Consider the following 6,155-nt stretch of genomic DNA (forward strand, 5'->3'; position numbering starts at 1 on the left):
ATTACCTAAACTGAGAGATATCGGAGAGTCATTACCCCTACATAGGAGCAGGTATTTCACTCTAAACTTGAGAGAGAAAGGGAGGAAGAGAGTATTAACTAAAACTGAAGAGAGGGGGGAGAAAGAAGAAGAGAGAACATTACCTAAACGAAGAAGTATTACAAACCTGGAGGAGAAGGTTTATACTAAACTGATATAGAGAACGACGGTTGTATAAAACTGAGGATGACGGAGGAGAAATAATGACTCAACTACGAGAGTATTACTAAACTCGAGGAGAGTGTATAAACTGAGGAAATATTACTAAACTGATTGGGGGCCAGAGGGAAGTATACTAAACTGAGAGAGAGACTATTACTTTAAACGTGAGAGAAGTGGTCTGTTTACTAAACTGAGAGAATATTACTAAACTGGAAGGGAGAAGATGATGTGTTACCTTAAACTGAAGAGCGTGATGAGAATATTACTAAACTGAGAGAATGATACTAAACTGATAGAGGAAGAGTTATTACTAAACTGAAGGAGGAGTTTATAACTCACGATGAGTGTTACTAGACTGAGAGGAAAGGGGGGCCCATGCATTACTAACACTAGAAGCTTGGAAGTATGAAGACGATGTATGAGTTACTTAACTGAGACACGAATGTATTTAATAGTTTCATTTACTTAACTGACGAGAGCTCTGAGAGAGATGTGATTACAAGATCTGACGAGAGTATTACTTAAACTGAGAGATATTACTAACTGAACGAAGTTTTACTAACCGAGAGCCCGCCACGGTGCTGCATACGACAATCAATCAAACTCGACCCGCCCAAAACCCACTGCAAAGACGAGAACCCAAACGGCAGGCCTACGCATACCATCTAATAAACTCGGTCACATCCAGTCAGGGGAGAGGAGGGAGTATTACCTTTAAACTGATCGAAGAGGAAAGAGGAGGAAAATGGAATCTACCTAAACTAGAGAATATTACCTCCTAAAACTGAGGGAAGAAAATATTACTTTTAAACTGAGAGAAGCTGTAGAGAAAAAGGAATATTACCAAACTGAAGGAGGAGGAGAGAATATACCTAAACCTTCTGAGGAAAGACGGTCATACTAAAACTGGGAGGGAGAGGGGAAATATTTTACTTCTAAACTGAGGGGAGAGAGTGTTACTTAAACTGAGAGAAGTACGCCATGATCAATGAGACGTGTTACTAGACTGACATAGGAGTACAAAAGTTTTGGAGTAGTAAATTTTATTAAACTCAACTGATGAGCAGTATCATTATGCTATCCAACGTAAACGAGCGAGAAATGAATTTTATTACTAAACTGAGATGGGAGAGCTATACCAATCTGATGAGAGAGTAATATAAATTAACTAAAATCTCGAGGGGAGGAATTGTACTTAAACTGAAGAACGAGAAATATTACTCACTGAGACGGACTGAGGAGGTATTACAACCCGAGAGAGTCATTACAAACTGCAGAGGAATTATTAACTAAACTGAGTAGAGAATATTACTAAAACTGAAGGATAGAGTATATTACTAAAGCTGTGACTGGAGACTATTTACTAAACTCTGCTGAGAGGGGGAATATTACTAAACTGCGGAGAGTAGTACTAAACTACGGGAGATGTTGAGCGTTGTTACTTAAACTGAGAGCGTGAGGAGAGTTGTTTACTAAACTGAGAAGAGCAGGTTACTAACTGAGCGAGGAAATTTTACTTTAAACTGATGAGAATATTACTTTTCGCTAAACTGGACGGGAGAAAGTATACTAAACCTGAGAGAATTTTTACCTAAAAACTGAGGAGAATATTACTAACACCGAAGAGAGTATAACTTTAAAATGAGAGAGAAATATTACTAAACTGAGAGGAAGAAATATTACTAAACCTGAGAAGGCTTATTCTAAACTGAGGGAGGAATAATTACCTAAACTGAGAGAATATTACCAAACTGAGATGACTGAAGAGAGGAATATTAACCTAAACCTGACGAGTGGGGAGAAATATTACTAAAACTGAGAGAAGTATTACTAAAACTGATGGGGCGGAGAATATTACTAAATTGAGAAGAGTGTTACTAAAACTGAGAGAGCACCAGCTTTGTCAGGAGGAATGGCCAAACATTCACCACCATTTATGATGGAAGCTTCCTGGAGGCTAACCAAAAGTTTGACCCAAGTTTAATAACAATCTTAAACGGCAAGTTAGCTGACACATAGTAATGCAGTGTATTTGTAAACCTTCTGACCAACTAGGATTGGATGAATTGAAAATAAAGCTGAAAATAAATTCATTCTCTCTACCTATTATTGCTGACATTTTTCCACGTTCTTAAAAAAAGTAGGGTGAGTCCTAAACTGACCTAAATAAACAGGGGAAAATTTTTACAAGGATTAAAAGTCAGGATTGTGAAAAGACTGAGTTAAATGTATCTTAGGCATAAAGATGAATGTTAACTTCTGACTTCAAACTTGTAGTTGTAATGCTTATACATCGTCTCGAATGTAGGGCCTTGAGTCTTGGTTTGATCATTAACTTGTTGTGGTTCTTGTAACAACAAACTTTAGTCATACTCTGAATTACTCTGCTATTCACCACTTCCTGATTTCCTACATTCATCAATCATAACTCATGACTTACCAAATGTTGTCTATACAACACCAATAAGATACAGTCATGTTCGTTCATGGGCAATCAGCAGGATTTTATGACCCTTTACAGGTCAATCAGCAAGGTTCTACGTACCCTTTACCATTGGGCAATCGGAAGTACCCTTACTGGGCAATCAGCAGGATTTACTGTACCCATTTACATGGGCAATCAGCAGGATTTTACTGTACCCTTTACATGGGAATCAGCAGGATTTTACTTGTACCCTTACATGGGCAATCAGCAGGATTTTTACTGTACCTTTACATGGGCAATCAGCAGGATGTTTACTGTACCCTTTACATGGCAATCAGCAGGAATTTAACTGTACCCTTTACCAATGAGCAGGATACATCTCAGGCCATGCAGGATTTTAACTGTACCCTTTACATGGGCAATCAGCAGGATTTTACTGTACCCTTTACATGGGTCAATCATCGCAGGATTTTACTTGTAACCCTTCTACCATGGCAATCAGCAGGATTTTACTGTACCCTTTACCATGGGCATCAGCAGGATTTTACTGCTACCCTACAGGGCAATCAGCAGGATTTTACTTATCCCTTTACAGGGCACATCAGCAGGATTTTTACCTGTACCCTTTACTGGGCAATCAGCAGGATTTTACTGTTACCCTTTACATGGGCAATCATCAGGATTTTACTGTACCCTTTACATGGGCAATCAGCAGGATTTTACTGTACCCTTTACATGGTCAATCAGCAGGATTTACTGTACCCTTTACATGGCAATCAGCAAGATTTTACTGTACCCTTTACATGGGCAATCAGCAGGGTTCTTACTGTACCCTTTACATGGTCAATCAGCAGGATTTTTACTGTACCGCCTTTACATGGGCAATCAGCAGGACTTTACTGGACCCCTTCACATCGTGCAATCAGCAGGTTCTACTGTACCCTTTACATGGGCAATCAGCAGGATTTTACTGTACCCTTTACATGGGTAAGTCAGCAGGATTTACTGAACCCTTTTACATGGGCAATCAGCAGGATTTTACTGTACCCTTACATGGGCAATCAGCAGTATTACTGTACCCTTACATGGGCAATCAGCAGGATTTTACTGTACCCTTTACATGGGCAATCAGCAGGATTTTACTGTACCTTTACATGGGCAAATCAGCAGGATTTTACTGTACCCTTACATGGGCAATCGCAGGATTTTACGAACAATAAATCCTGTTTGTTGCGATATGGCATATAATAAATAACATCAAAGATTCTTTATTCCTCAGTTATGCAACGTTAAGTTAATTTAATTACACCGCTCTATGAAAACAGGATAATAGAAGGATACATGAGTCATGATTGACTCAGAGCCTGAAATAAACTGTATTTTTGGTCTCAACAAACTGCCTGGTGTCCCATCCACCCCGGCGCTGGTGGAATAATTATATGATTGTGTTACAGATCCATTATTTTAATAAATCACAAAGTTATAAGTCATATTTCCTTGTTGGATCTTGACATGCGTTATACGAAAAAGTTCACAAAGCGTTTTTTTTCTGTTCTGTTTCCACACAACGTTTATTTCCTCTAAATACGTCCCACCACCGACCTCCTTTTAGGAATACAAACACCACTCACAGATTAACGCTCTATTTGGTAAAGTTGTTTATTACATATTAGACAGATTTAACACTCTGATATAAAAAACAAAATATGCATTCTATTCACTGGCCCTATGAATGTATGAGTACATACACAAGCCTCTAGCCACAGGACGCTCATCAGGCTAGCATAAACCTGGCTAGCCAACGGACACTAGACTAGCTAAAACCTGGCTAACCAACGGGACGCTAGGCTAAGCTAAACCTGGCTAGCCAACGGGACGCTAGGCTAGCTAAACCTGGCCTAGCCAACGGGAACACTAGACCTAGCTAAACCTGGCTAACCAACGGGACGCTAGGCTAGCTAAACCTGGCTAGCCAACGGAACGCTAGGGCTAGCTAACCTGGCTAGCCAACGGGACGTAAGGCTAGCATAAATCCCTGTGTCTAGCCAACGGGGAACGCCTTAGCTAGCTAAACCTGGCTAACCAACGGGACGCTAGGCTAGCTAAACCTGGCTAACTAGGCCTACTACCTACAATCTGCAGAGCATGCGCCAGGCCTCCATCAGACCTCCTCCTCAGGGACCCTTTACTTTACATAATATACTTTTGGTATAAATACTCATCTATATTTTTTTTATACAATTCTGGTATTTTAAGAGCTCAAGAGAATAAAAAAAATAGCTTTTGCCTCCAAATTCTGAATCTGGGTAACGATGGAGAGAGAAAAAACAAGAAGAAGAAAAGAAAGACGATGTGTCACATTTGACAGTGGATTCATACAGCTACCCCAGTATATAGTAGTTTGTAACAGAAACATTTGGCAACTTTGTGGCCTAATGAACACAACCCAGATTCAGCCAATCCACCTCTGTTGCAGAACGTTTAAAAAAAAAGTTTTGCTACGGTGTGCCCTAATGAACACGACCCAGATTCAGCCTATCCACCTCTCTTTTTAACCATGTCACATACCTGGGAAAGACCCCGAGACAAGGATGTCTCTCTTTCTATGCTCTCTGTCTTCAGCATGTCACCTGGAGGAATGGCCACAGGCAGGTTCATTACAGTGAGTTTGTGTTGTGTTGAGAGAGAAAGAGAGACAGACAGACAGACAGACAGACAGACAGACAGACGCCACAACAAGAGAGAGAAAACATGAAGAAGAAAAAAAGAAAACGATGGTGTCAATGTACAGGGATCAATACAGCTAACCCCAGTATATAGGAGTTAGTTGTAACAGAAACATTGGCAACTTTTGTCCTAATGAACACAACCCAATTCAGCACATCCACCTCTGTTGCAGAAACGTTTAAAAAAAAAGTTTTGCTAAGTGGCCTAAATGAACACGACCCGATCAGCCTATCCCTCAATCTTTTTAACCATGTCACCATACCTCGGAAACAGACCCGAGACAAAGGATGTCCTCTTCTATGCACTCTGTCTTTCACATTCCACTGAGGAATGGACACAGCAGGTTCATTACAGTGAGTTTGTGTTGTGTTGAGAAGAAGAGACAGAGAGAGAAGAAGAGCCGAGAGAGAGAGCAAGACGAGAGAGACGAGAGAGAGAAGAGAGAGAGAGAGAGAGAAGAAGACAGACGAGCAGACAGCAACAGACAGACAGACAGACAGACAGACGACAGACAGACAACAGACACAGACAGACAGACAGACTACAGACAGAACAGACAGAACAGACAGACAGACAGACAGACAGACAGAACAAGACAGACAGAAAGACAAGACAGAAGAGGGTAGAACACTAACTCACAGACAGACGACAGACAGACGGACGACAGGCCGGTACGACGACACAGACGGAACAGAAGACAGACAGACAGACAGACAACAGAGCAGACAGACAGACAAAGACAGACAGATCAGACAGAACAGACAGACACAAGACCGACAGAATAGCAAGTGCAAGGGCCAGA

At 40.8% G+C, this 6,155-nt stretch overlaps 1 long non-coding RNA gene across 3 annotated transcripts; it reads right to left on the minus strand.

Annotated features, from left to right (window-relative positions):
* Window positions 1–4,417: 4,417 nt before the first annotated feature.
* Window positions 4,418–5,349, minus strand: LOC139026380 (uncharacterized). 3 transcript variants are annotated; one of them, XR_011478154.1, is made up of 3 exons: window positions 4,701–5,349; window positions 4,547–4,590; window positions 4,418–4,439 (listed from the first exon to the last, which is right to left on the minus strand). It is a non-coding gene; the product is annotated as an uncharacterized lncRNA (long non-coding RNA). The 3 variants fall into 3 exon arrangements; XR_011478153.1 differs by lacking the exon at window positions 4,418–4,439 and adding an exon at window positions 4,452–4,474; XR_011478152.1 differs by lacking the exon at window positions 4,418–4,439 and adding an exon at window positions 4,478–4,509.
* Window positions 5,350–6,155: the final 806 nt, after the last annotated feature.

This window comes from Salvelinus sp. IW2-2015, unplaced genomic scaffold, assembly GCF_002910315.2.
Source record: "Salvelinus sp. IW2-2015 unplaced genomic scaffold, ASM291031v2 Un_scaffold4616, whole genome shotgun sequence".
NCBI classification, from domain to species: Eukaryota; Metazoa; Chordata; class Actinopteri; order Salmoniformes; family Salmonidae; genus Salvelinus; species Salvelinus sp. IW2-2015.